Genomic DNA, 13388 nt, shown 5'->3' with positions numbered 1-13388 from the left:
ATCTCACTCGAATTCCATACCCTCTTGACCCTAGAGTCTAGTTACAATCATCTCAGGGATCTCTGGGAAATGTAGTTGCAGAGCCTCAATTTGCCTCTGTCAATCTCTTACACAAATCTTTTTATTAAAAGAGGTATGGAGAATTATATTATCTGATGATACCCATGCCACAGGCTAGGAGAGCTGTGCCCTTGTATTTCACCTAGTTCCTGCTCTCTGGAAGTCTGATGCCAGACTTCCCATGTGTAATATAGAAGGTGAGAGCTTAAAACAGGTTCAGGAAAAGCAGAACCAATAACTTAGAAGAGGCAAAAGAGGAAGATGAAAGGTTTTAGTCACACTTTCAGTTTATGGAACATTTTTTTCAATTCCTATAAGGCCTCTCTTTTTCTTCTGCCTCATTTCATCTCAGCCTCACTCTCATTCACTTCTCTACCCAAAGGTACCACATAATGTAACTGAAATAACCCGATGCATGTGGTATAAGTGTTACATGTATCATATGGCTTTGTTTCTGCTTTTTTATTTGCATTGATATTAATGTAAATATTTACATTAATATTAATATAAAATATTAACATTTATAATTTTTTGACACATAACAGTTGTACATATTTATTTGGTAGAGTTCGATATTCTGATACATGCATACATTGTGTAAAGATCAAATCATGATAATTAGCATATCTATCACCTCAAACATTTATCATTGCTTTGCCATGAGAACATTCAAAATCCTTCCTTCTAGTTTTTTTTTTTTCTAGCTCTCATATCTGCTTTTCTCTCCAGTCTGCGGTAACAACTCAACTTTCTACTGCTCTACTTTATTCTACCCTTAACTTCTATGAGATCAATTATTTTTAGATTCCACATGAGTGAGATCTGCAGTCTTCATGACGTAATTGTTGCCTTCAGCACCTAGTGTTCCATTACATGCCTCTGCTGTCCTGCCACATGAACTTGGGACTCTCTGTCAGAAGGCTTTGTTTTGGCCTGTGCTTTGGCAGATGGACTACAAATTAATGCACCTGGGACCATGTCTCAGCCCAGAGGATGGGAATTGGAGACTATCCTTGTGTTCTACATGCTAAGATGAGATTACTCTTAGTCATGTACAAAACTGCCTCCTGGTGTTTTCTAGAGGGATTATGTTTCATTTCTTCACAGGCAACCTGCCAACAATGCACCTTTTTATTGATTCTCAAGCTGCCCTGGTTTCACTGTTCCACTCCCACACTGCTGCTTCCTTAAATCATCTCCTAAATCAAAATAAGCCACTGGAATGTAAATCCTTTCCTTGGGCCTGGTTTTAGAGAAACCCAACCTAGGTTTCTGTAACTTACCACTTCCACTTGTGAGGGACATTTGATTGCCTCCTACTCCCGGTTATTATAAACACTGATGTGGTGAATGCCTTTCTAAACATCCCCTGTAGATTAGCAGAGCATCACTGGGATGTATTTATCAGGAATGGGATTTCCGGAGGAGCAGAGCATAAATATACTTTATTTTTCTTTTGTTACGGCCAGATTTCTGTCCTTTTGTGTATAATTCCTCTTTTCCTCATATCCTGATTGACACTTGGTGTTAGCCACCTTCAAATGTTTGACAGTGTTATGTATCTAAGATGATAACCTCAGTGTTCTTTTCATTTTCATTTCTCTTGAGTTCCAGTGAACATGGGTGAATAGGTTCTTCACATACCTATTGACCCTTCACATTTCTATTTGTGAATTAAATGGCAAGGTTTTAAGAAAAAACTCTTTCTGCCAAATTAGGACACATAGGTGAAGAGAGATGGATTAAAATTCAGATCTTGCTAGAAAATCTTTGGCCAAGGCAGAGTGGGATAGGGGCAGAGGAAATAATCCCAGCATGTGGGACTGTGGTCTGGAGCATTTTTGACAATATGGGAGAGGAATTTTCAATGGACTGTGGTCATTTTTCCCTTGATTGTTGGATACTTGACACTTAGAATTAAAATGTTACAATCCAGATGAGCACATGTATAATTCTGAGATTGCCTCTAATTATTGTCAGTCTGACCAGAGTCAAGGATCTTGGTGTCCAAGGGCAAAAGACCTGAGGTTGGGGATTTGAGATGTCAGAAAGCCTGACAATATCCTACAGCCTCCCACAGGGTGGTCATCAGGACTTTCAAGCCAAAATTTGACTACATCAAAGTTTTACATGTGGAAAAAGAGCAGAATTGGGATTATCCCTCCTATCTTCTCATCAATGAGAAAACTAAACAAAGTAAAAATAAATCTCAGATCCATGATAGAAATGAAGTCACAGAGCAAAGTGCTGTCCTGAAAAGTGGAGGGACAGGCAGTTAAAGACAGTCACAATTTATTCCCAATTCTAGGAACTAAAGCCCAGGTTTAGAAGACCGGGTTTAAAAGACCAGAGATGAAGCCAGTGTTTTTAAGAACATATGAACATGTAATAATTCATTAATTGTTGAGACCCGGTGTAGACAAGCTTGAGCGTTTGAAACTCTTGGGTACTCAGTCTCGGGTGGTCTTCACACTTATGTGTTTTACCTCCAGGATCCGCACCAGGTTCTCGCTGTGAACACTGGAGAATAGTCTCTTCATGCTCCTAGCAGAAGGCAGAGAAAAATAACCATTGTGATACAAGCCCAGAGCATTCTCGGCCTGCTTCCCTCAGGGGAAATTACGAGAGCCTAACTGAAGTGAGGTAAGACAATCGTTCAACTCCAACCCCCTCTAGCATTCCTGTCTCACCTAAGTGGAGGGGATAGGGCATGGATGCTGAGAAGCACTTTCCAAGGTCACATCCCAGGACATATGCTCACTAGAAGATAGTGACGTAATCAAAGGACTATAGAATGGTTCTCTTTCCCCCATACATTAACACCACTGAGACTGCAGGAGAAAACACCGGGGCCAGGACAATGCCAAGAAGCTGAGGCCAACTGCTTCGGGAGGGAAAAAAAAAAAAAAAAAAAAAAAGGAGACAGGAAGCGAAAGTGCTGCGGCGAAAGGGAAGGCAGAGGCCAAGGCCAACCCTGAGGTGGCCAACGAGCGACAGGAGCTGCCGGGGCTGGTCGTCCGCAAGATGGAGGTAAGTGAGCGCCAGTCGGCCAGCAGGGCGCAAAGAGGAGGAAGAAGCAGGAGGTGAAGGGGAGTCTCGTGCAGCCAAAAGGGAGGAAGCCTGGGCGCTTTTGAACTCCTGCAGGCGGCAGAGCTGACCCCGCGCTGCCAGGCCTGGACGACCAGAAGGCGCGGGAGCTGGAGGCCGACGCGAAGCGGAAGTGGACAGACCTGCCGAACCAGGCGGAGGGTGCGACAATCCGGACAGGCAGCGCCAGCTGCGGTGGGAGGCCTGAGATGCCAGCAGGAGGAGCGCGGGGCGGACGAGGTGGAGAAGAAGCTGTGGCGCCAGAACCTGCCCAGGAAGAAGGCCCTCAGCAGCCCCGCGCTCCCTGCACTGGGCTTGCCAAAAAGCGTCCGATCCCGTCCAGGACCTGGAGCGCGCCGGCCTCGTGGGGGCGCCCGAGGGCTGCCCTCCCTCGCCCAGCGTGTCCCTGGCCTGGGCCTTTCCCACCTCGGGCTGCTGTCTCTGTCCTGCCGCTCTAGGAGCCCCTCCGAGTCTTTGTGTGATGCCGGCTCCTCCCAGACCTCCGTAGAACTCGGCTTTTCCATGTGAAAGGGACACAGTCTTGCTCGCCTGAGTTGTGAGGCTCAGATCAGGCACGCGGAAAAGAATGTTTCAGCGTCGTCCTTGAACACGGCGCAGATCCTTCAGACCCCAGGGAGAGAGTGAACCAGATCCGGCCCTCCGATCTTCTCTGTGAGGCCCGAGAGCTTCCCAGAGGGTTTGCAGAGTCAGGGAAGAGGAACGTTGGTAGGGGTGGATGGAAGGAGTTTGGGGTGAGACAGTCACTGCCCCTTCTTCTCCTGCCTGTGTTCACAGGGGCCACAGGACGGGAAGACAATGCCCTTTGCTGATTGTCCTTGTTAGTTCAAAACTCACTGGAAGGGAGGACAAACCTGGAGTGGGGTGCATGGGCACCTGGCATTTGGGAGAAGCTGGAGCCCATCCGGCACCCTGTGTCCAGGACAGAACACTATGACCTTTTCCACTCTTTTGGCTTCTGCCTGTTTGGGTCTCATTCTTTTCTCTTCCTAGTTGCCCCAGGTAGCATTTCACAGCTCAAAATTCAAAGGTTGGAAGGGACCTGTACCTTTTCAGAGGTCCGTGGATTTGAATTGGCCACATGGCCTCCTCTGAGCCAGTTGCTGGCTCCAGTTGTGGGCAGTAACTGACATGCCTCACTAACCTCCTGGAGTCAGGGAGAAGTTTCCTGGCAGAGGGTGGAGTGGGGTGGGGGTAGAGGGAGGTTTGCTGTTACCTAATGAGAGGGGTAGGGGTGAGGACAGATAGCAGATGTCAGATGGCGTCTGTCCCAGGTGAGGGCTTGGTTGCAGAAATGATCCAATGTGGCTGGTGTTTTCTAAGGGTCTTGGAGTGAGGAAATCACACTTACTGAGCAGGTGTTCAGACATGAGACCACTCACTCCTTAAATATTTAATAAAATGGGTATTTTCCCATGGTACACAATTTAAAAAGTACAAGAGTAAACAGACTTCTGATTGGCAGTATAGCATACTGGATGTTCTCCAAAGCCTCGCTGGTATGGCTGAACTGAACATGATATATAGAATTTAATTTTTTTAATGAATGACTGGGTGGGTGGGAAATGAAGAGATGACTGGGCCGAGATTTTCCCGGTTTGGTGAAAGAACAGTCTTGAGATTTGGGAAACCTGTGGCAGCCAGGGAGGTGCATGTCTTGATCTTTTTTGAGAAATAACTGGCCATTCAGCTGTAAAAAGTGTAGACTGTTGACATTCCAGACTGTTGCCTTCTGCATCTGCCTCAGCCGTTGAGCTAAGGCCATGCACAGCTTGGGTGGCCTCTACCCAGTGGCTTAGCACTCCTTTAATAGGCAGACTGCTCCAGGGTTCCCCAGTGAGTTATTTGAAACTGTCCACTCTGCTTCTTGGTCTGAGGCTCTCCTGGTACCATTCTGCTTCCTGCCTTTGTCTTTCACAGGTGCTAACCTTTGATAGACCTCTTACACTCCTAACTTAGTCTCCAAATCTGTTTGCTGGAGGAATGAAAGTGACACAGAGCTCCCAATGACTTCCAAGTAAGTTTTAAACACCCACCCTGAGGTATATACACATCACTGTAGAAAATAAAGACAGAATCCAACAATTTTGCAATCTTTAGCCAGAGAAGAAAAACAGGTGCCCTGAGAAGGAAGACAGATTGACAGCTGATATCTCAACAGCAACAATGAAAGCTGGAAAAATGAAAATTGATGAGAAAACAAGAAGTCCAGAATTCAATACCCCTGTAAATATTTTTCACTTTGAGTGTCAGTTGTTAGTCAATTATTTTTCCTTGCAGAAAAAACCCTTCATGTCACCCTAGCTCTTAAGAAAATGAAACTTAAGAAGAAAGAAAATGATTTCACAAAGAAATGCTGAGCACAGACAAAGGGGATGTTTTGAATCTAAACATGCCCATTGTGTGAAACTGCACTTCATTTTGGTAGCCAGCAGCCATCAGTGGCTATTTAAAGTAAATTACTTTGGCCAGGCACAGTGGTTCACACCTGTAATCCCAATACTTTGGGAGGTCAAGGGAGGCAGATCAACTTGAAACCAGGAGTTTGAGACCAACCTGGCCAACATGGTGAAACCTATCTCCACTAAAAGTACAAAAATCAGTTGGGTATGGTGGTGGGTGCCTGCAATCACAGCTACTTGGGAGACTGAGGCAGGAGAATCACAAACCTGGGAGGTAGAGGTTGCAGTGAGCCAAGATCGCACCGCTGCATTCCAGCCGGGGCAAGAAAGCCAAACTCCATCTCAAATAAAAATCAATTTATTTATCAATTAATAAATTTAATTAAATTAAGCATTCTCTTCCTGGGTTGTATTAGCCACATTTCAAGTGCTCAGTAGCCCTAGTGACTAACATATTGGATAGCACAGATACAGAAAATTTATATATTGAAGAAAGTTATTGGTCAGTGCTGATATAAAACAATGTTTTGTAATTTGCATGCTTAAAAATCAAACTATATCCGGAATATTGGACAATATGATATGTAAGTTATAGAAGTGGCTGGAATTGAATTATTCTCAGGTTTTTTATTTGTAAGGAGTAAAAAATAGAATTTAAATATTCATATTCTAAGATAACCACCAAAAGATAGAAACAGTAAAAACTAAAAGGGAAAAACATGGAATGAAGTAGAAAGATCTCAATCCAGCAGGAGGACAGAGAGAAAGAATAACCTAGGAACTAAGTGAATGGAAGATTCAAACTATGATGGAAGAATTAAATCCAAATCTATGGGCAAGCAACATGAATGCAAATTGATTAAACTCAGATGAATTTTGGTGGTATGTGAATAATAAAGCTGTAAATAAAAGCGTTTTGACTCTCCAAAGAGACAAAGATTGTAATGCACCCAAAAAACTGTAAAAATGAATCACCTTGAGATTTTAAAATCTTTCTACACCTTCCAAATAAGTTATAAACTCCATAAACTCCAGTATCATCTGTAGCAGGAGTGGCAGGGAACAAACCTGTTAAACACTGAACTGAGGAAGGAAGTGGCTTTTTTATTTGGCTGGGAGCTGCAGGGGGCTTCAACCTCATTTACCGAGCTCCCTGAGCTGCAGCTTCTCTCCCCTTTTATAAGCTTACAGTGCTAAAAGGGAAACTGAGGCAGAACTATGTCACTGTCCATTTGCTGGATATCCAACCTTACAATTTTTGACTTCATTGATTTGCTAATTCATATGCAATGCAAGCAGGGACCAGCAAGGGAGGGAGCGTACAGAGACAAGACAAAAGCAACAAGCTGTTGGTTGGCAGAGGTGCTTCCAGGAGGGAGCCTGGTCTGTAGAGATGTGGGATCATGAACCAGTGCCAGCCTCCAGCTGACAGAGATAGCATTCGTTTGCAGCTTTTTCAAGGTTAACAGATAGCAGAGACGCTGGGAACTAAAGAGGGAGTCATTTTCCCAGCTCTTTGGTATTTTATTTTATTTTATTTTCCTTCTTCACTCTCCCCATGTGGAAGTGGGGGGAAGAGGTGAAACTGAAGGAGGGGAGGGGGTCTCCCCTCTCACATCCATCTTCAGCTGGATGATTAGATATCACTTGAGAGATTCCCTCCATACAAAAAGGTGTTGCTCTTTTCTGGTTAACTGCTGCGCTAGAAGCCACAGGCAGCAGAGTCTCTGGCGCAGGCAGTGCAGGAAGTCTTGCACGAGAACCAGCGTAAGTGCCACAAGTTTTTGAAGATGGTGGAGTTGCAGATCTGCTTGAAGAACTATGACCCCCCCAGAAGGACAAATGGTTCTCAGGCTTAAGTCCACTCCCCACCCCAAGTTCTTCCTGTGTGCCCTGGGAGACCAGCAGCACTGTGACGAGGCCAAGGCCATGAATATCCCCAACATGGACATGGAGACAATGAAAAAAAACTCAACAAGAATAAGAAACTGGTCAAGAAGCTGGCCAAGAAGTATGATGCATTTTTGGCCTCAGAGTCCCTGATCAAGCAGATTCCATGAATCCTCGGCCCAGGCCTACATAAGGCAGGAAAATGCCTTTCACTGCTTACACACAATGAAAACATGGTGGCCAAAGAGGGGGAGGCGAAGTCTGCAATCAAGTTCCAAATGAAAAAGGTATGTCTAGTGGTGGCTGTTGGGCATGTGAAGATGACAGATAACAGGCTTGTGTAAAATACTCACCTGGTTGTCAACTTCCTGGTGTCATTGCTCAAGAAAAACTGGCAGAATGTCTGGGCCTTATATGTCAGAAGCACCATAGGCAAGCCCTAGTGCCAATATTAAAGCACATTCAAATAAACTCTACTGCTACCAGAAAAAAAAAATCTTTACCAAATCTGTGTAATCTTTATAGTGTTGCATTATGAGGCTTTGACCCCTGGGTACACCTATCTTATCTAAAAAGGGGCAATTGACTTTTATTGAATCTTAAATGTCAACCCTGGTATCTGGCACTAAATTCAAGTTAACTAAAGCCTCATCTTCAGACCTGGGTGAAGATGACAGTCAAAATAAACTTCATTCATACAACACTGGGCCAGTTAAATAATAACTACTGATTTAATCATTTTTCCTTCATTTAAATTAATATACTCTGTTCTGTGCCTTAATGCTAGATAATTTAAATTGTCTAGATACCTAAGAGTTTCCTTTTCCTGTTACTGTCAGAGCTAGGCAACGCTTAGGTCCTTTTTGTTTAAAACATTGCTAATTTTATACATTGCTTACAAAATTGGGTAGAATAACAGAGATAACCCTTCTCCTCTCTACCTGATGTCTCTGAAATTTAAAAACCATTTAGAATCTGCTGGGTCTGTCCCATAGACCCTGGCTGACTGACAGATGAAATGAGTACTCAGACATAGGTATGCAGTGTAGCAGCAGCCAGGGAATAACCTGGCTCTAGTGGCCAAAGTACAGTCCTGAGAACCTGGAACTGCTTGCCTTTATTCAGTGCAGGCACAGTGCCAAAAACCTGGAGCCAACACAACCTGTAGGTAATTAACATTTATTGTTCCCCTTTCAGGAAACATCATGCAGGAATGTCCAGATGATCAAAGGTCAGCTACTGGTCAACATAAGTAAACATGCCTGTTTAAAATAAATTCCCCCACCCTCCGTTGTACCTACTGCTTCCCCTCTGTCTCAGGGTTATAGAAGAGCTGCCTGCAGCTATTCTGCCCTGGGACTCTGCAGAACCTTCCAACTTTTTAGAAGGTTTGCATCCTTTCCCTATAGTTTTTCCCATCTCTCTGACCTATCCCCCAAAAGAATCCACTGAGCCTGATCTATTTTCATTGCCAATGTTCCACTGCTAAAACTGTATAAGCGCCTTCCCTCTAGGCCAAGGCACTATCACAGAAGAGGTAGGCATGTGAGAATGTAAGGGCCTGCTCGAAGAGTAAAAGTTAACTTATTGATGCTGTTTCTTGGAGAAAGAAATATAAATTAGATCCTCCAAATGAAAGACAGGCACACAGATGCTTAAACAGCTGACAAAATGAGGGACTTTGCTTTCTGGGTCATTGCATGTCCCCTTTCTAGCTATCCCAACCATAGGAATTTCCTACTTCTCACAAAATTAAAAGAAAATTACTAAGAGGATATCAAGATACCTGGCTATAAAGCCTCCTGGGTATAATGCCCCCAGTTATGCGATTTATGCAGATATATACAATTTTTTAAATCAGCCACCTTAGAACAAATTACTAAAAAGGCTGCAAAAAACATTGTGGCACAACAGAAATCTTAAAACTTATCTTAAATGGTTTTAACAGAATGCTTATGTTTTGTATAGCTAGTTGCTAGAAGTATGTAACAAAACCATGACAGTAGCTGAATGCATAGAGTTGATAGATAAGTCAACTTTGTTACCTTGTCTTTTGACTTTTGGTTCTTTATTGTTATGTTGCAACTCTCAGCATAATTCTGTAATTCTTTGCATTAGCTCCACAAAAGTAGCCATTTCCTGAATCCCATTTTTTCTTGACTGTGTGTCTGAGTGCAATGAATTATATAGCCTCAACACATTGTATAGCATGTTCATTTAACAAAAATGTATTATCTCTGTATACTTTTATCAAGCAGATGCTAGATGTATGGTTAGCATCCTGTAAGTGCTGATTGACTGAATTCATTCACAACCTAAACAGAGATTAAGTGAGGCAAACAAATAAATAACATACCATGACAGACTCTGAAATGGCCATTCATACTGGGTATAATTGGAACACAAATGAAGAAACCATTATTTGTGTCTGGGTGACCTGAAGAAGGTTTCACAGAAAAGGGGTATTTTAACAGAGATATAAAAATGAAATTCAATTTTGTTCATGCTTCTTTTTGCCTATGCTGCCTTTCTTGGGGCATGAAAAGCACAAATTAGGATCAGGAATGAGCCTGAGCTGGGGTGATCACAGAGAGAGATAGAGGAGTTTCAGGCCAGAGGTGACCTCCGGGGTGGTGACGGGAATAAAAATGTAAAAGTAGGTTAGGACCAGAATTGATTACCCTTTTCAGACATCTTAGCCTGTAGAAATCCTAAGAGCTCAAATGTCACCCCTTATGATGCATTCTCAGAAGTGTCAGTCAAAGTTAATCTGGTTTTCTCTTTGCCAGGAGACAAAAATTAAATGTGCATTACAACAAGCTGTAAAAGAAACATGTTTTGAGGTCAACGTTAGTTGTTTTCATATCAGTTTCCTCCCTGAAGGAGAAGTCAAGGCTGTGTCTGTCTCATTTCTCACAGTGCCTAACTGAGGAGGTTGGCATATGTTTCCTGGGTGTTGAACAAATGCAGGGATTGGCTTTTCATTGCAAGGGAGTGATATTCAGTCGGAGTTGTTTTGCTGCTTCTCAGACTTACCAGCTCTTTCCCTTCCTGGCCATCCATTTTCATCCATGTCCCTGTCTCCTGAAAGCTTACAGTTCCTGTGCCAGAGACTGAAGCAGAGCAATCCTAATGGCTCAATTTAACCTTTTTCCTGACTTGCCCAGTGTTTGTTTATGCTGCAATCTGCAGTCTTCAGCCTGCCAGCCTGCCACACTGGTTGTCTGCCATTTGACTGAACCCTCTGTTCCTGCCCTTTGAAATTTTGGGTTCACCATAATTAGCAGGCACGCTGGCAGCTGCTCCTCCCATGGAAGGTCAGCACTCTCAGACGAAGCTGACTTTGTTCACCATCCTGGGGCTGGGCTGCTGGAGGCTGGTCACTACAGAACCCAGGGACAGCCCTCATTGGCTGTTCTTTCCTAGTCTTTGCTTTTCCCCTCCCTTGGGGCTGGCCAGCCACACCCTGCATGGTGGTATGGCCTGGAGTACCAGCTCAGTTTGTTTAATCTTTAACTTGTTTATGGACAGAATCTAATATGGTTTGGCTCTGTGTCCCCACCCAAATCTCATCCTGAATTGTAATCCCCATAATCCCCACTTGCTGACAGAGAGCAGTGGGAGATGATTGAATCATCAGGTGGTTCCTTCACACTGTTCTCATTATACTGAGTTCTCATGAGATCTAATGGTTTTTTAAATGTTTCGCAATTCCTCCTTCACTTTCTGTCTTTTCTGCCATCATGTGAAAAAGGTACTTGCTTCTCCTTTGCCTTCTGCCATGTCTGTAAGTTTCCTTAGGCCTCCCCAGCCATGCATAACTGTGAGTCAAGCAAACTTTTTTCCTTTATAAATTACCCAATCCTAGGTATTTCTTTATAGCAGTGTGAAAACCAACTAATACTGAATCCCTTTCTTGGGGATGGACTAGACGGGGTGAAAGGGCAGGAAGAGTGACAAAGTCCCTACCCTTTAGTAATGAGTGTGTGACTTGAGGATGCTTGGGTGTAAAGGGCTCTTTCTTAATTTGCAAAATGAGGGCGTTGGCAGCAAGTATGTTTACAGTTCCTTCCCACCTCATATTTTTTATGATTCTATGAATACAACAAAGAAAGCATGTACTGGCAAAGCAATGAGGTAATTCACTGTTAGGTTCTTCCATTAAAAGGTGGAATTCAGGCAAGCCATTGCTTTATAACTGGGGCCTTTCAAATCTATTGTTATTTCTGGTTGCCTTCCCCAAATTAATTTCAACCTACTTCCCCTGATACCCACCCCCCATCATTAAAGGCATATGCCCAATTCTCCCTTGGGCTGCAGGGCTGACTAGCTGGGTGGGAGCAACAGGAGCCAGGGAATGGCACAGGGAGGTTGAATCTCCCTCCCAGGGCCAGTGCATTTCACGTCCATTTCTATCTTACTCTAGGCAGCAACTACCAATTCAGGAGCCTGCTTGATGTGGGTATGGAGTGTGGTAAAGTTGACCATAGTGGCACAGCTGTATTCAGGTTCCCTTCCAACAATAAAGCATGTATTTATACCTCATGCCATCATTCAGTAATACGTTTTGAACACTACTGTTTTTAGGCACTGCGCTAACAGAATGGAGCTATTCATTCATTTATCCAACAAATATTTACTTCATGCCTCCTGGATAAATGAAAAATGAGGCAGAGTCCCTGCCTACTGTGAACCTAGTTTAAACCTCCATGAGAAAGAGGGAAGCTCCCTTCATGCTTACAATCTGCCCAGATCTCTGTTCATTCTTGAATCATATGTGGATCTGCATATCTTTACTACACCTCCTTGAAGACTGCCTGTGCTCATCAGTAGTCTTTTGACCCCAGAAGTTTCTCACAGTGATTTTTCCACACACACAAAAAAATTGTCTTTAGGCATTTGATCATCTCTCCAAGTTTTCATGCTTAAGAGATATTTCAAAACCTCTCTCTCTTCATAGTCTGGCCACTAATCTTCTCTGACAAAGAAGACCGTACCGCAGTGTTGGTTTAGTTTGTGTGTTATTTGTCAGAGAAGATGACTAAATCGCTGGAAAGTAATTAGATAAGGTAAAGGAGTCAGATCATTTGCTAAGAAAAAAGAGAACAGGAAGTGCACACTTAATAGCCTTTTCAAGGATTTCTATCTTCCACCCCTTTAATGAAGCTCTGTAGAGTATTGATTCATTTAAAAGCATATTCAAGATCTATGAGAATGTGTTGCATAACAACTCCTCCAAATCAGCTGGCCTGATAGAGTGAAAATTTAGTACTCATGATTAAATTGCAACTATTGCAATTCTGTAAACATCCAGTGGGAAAAAGAAAGAAGCTAATTATTGACAGAGAAGGCAGCTGGATATTGTTATGTCACCAAAACAGCATTTGAACTCACTATTCCTTAAATTCCTGAAAAATAGGATAGATTCCTATTAAGAAGTTCACCTTCTTGCTGTTAAAATGACGTAATAGGTTGTACAATTTGGTGGCATATGGTCTTTTTATTTCTTATGATCTTTTTTATTTCTATGCTATCAATCGTAATATCGCTCCTTACATTTCTGGTTTTGAGCCTTCTTTCTTTAGCTAAAATTTTGTCAGTTTGTTTTGCTTTTCAAAAAAACTCAACTTTTATTTTGGATGATATTTTCTGTAGTTTTTCTACTTTCTATTTCCTTTACATATTCTCTGATATTTGTGATTTCTTCTGCTAACTTTAGTCATAGGTTGTTCTTTTTTTAGTTCTGTGAGATGTAACATTCGTTTTTTCATTTCATTTGACAACTTTTCTTCTATTTTTTATGTAGGTGTAATGCTATAAACTTCCCTTTGAGAGCTACTTTTGTCTCAAGATATTCTTTAGTTTTCCCTTTAAATTTCTTCATTGACTCAATCATTGTTTAGGAGCATATTTCTAATTTCCACATATTTG

General features: G+C 42.7%; 1 pseudogene; it reads left to right on the top strand.

Moving 5' to 3' along the window:
* Nucleotides 1-3084: 3084 nt before the first annotated feature.
* On the top strand, nucleotides 3085-7900 carry LOC116558203 (annotated as a pseudogene).
* The last annotated feature ends 5488 nt before the right edge of the window (nucleotides 7901-13388 follow it).

This window comes from Sapajus apella, unplaced genomic scaffold (assembly GCF_009761245.1).
Source record: "Sapajus apella isolate SASKATOON/1434 unplaced genomic scaffold, GSC_monkey_1.0 scaffold21, whole genome shotgun sequence".
Classification (NCBI taxonomy): Eukaryota; Metazoa; Chordata; class Mammalia; order Primates; family Cebidae; genus Sapajus; species Sapajus apella.
The sequence above is the reverse complement of the archived record's forward strand: the minus strand, read 5'-3'. Positions and strand labels throughout refer to the sequence as shown.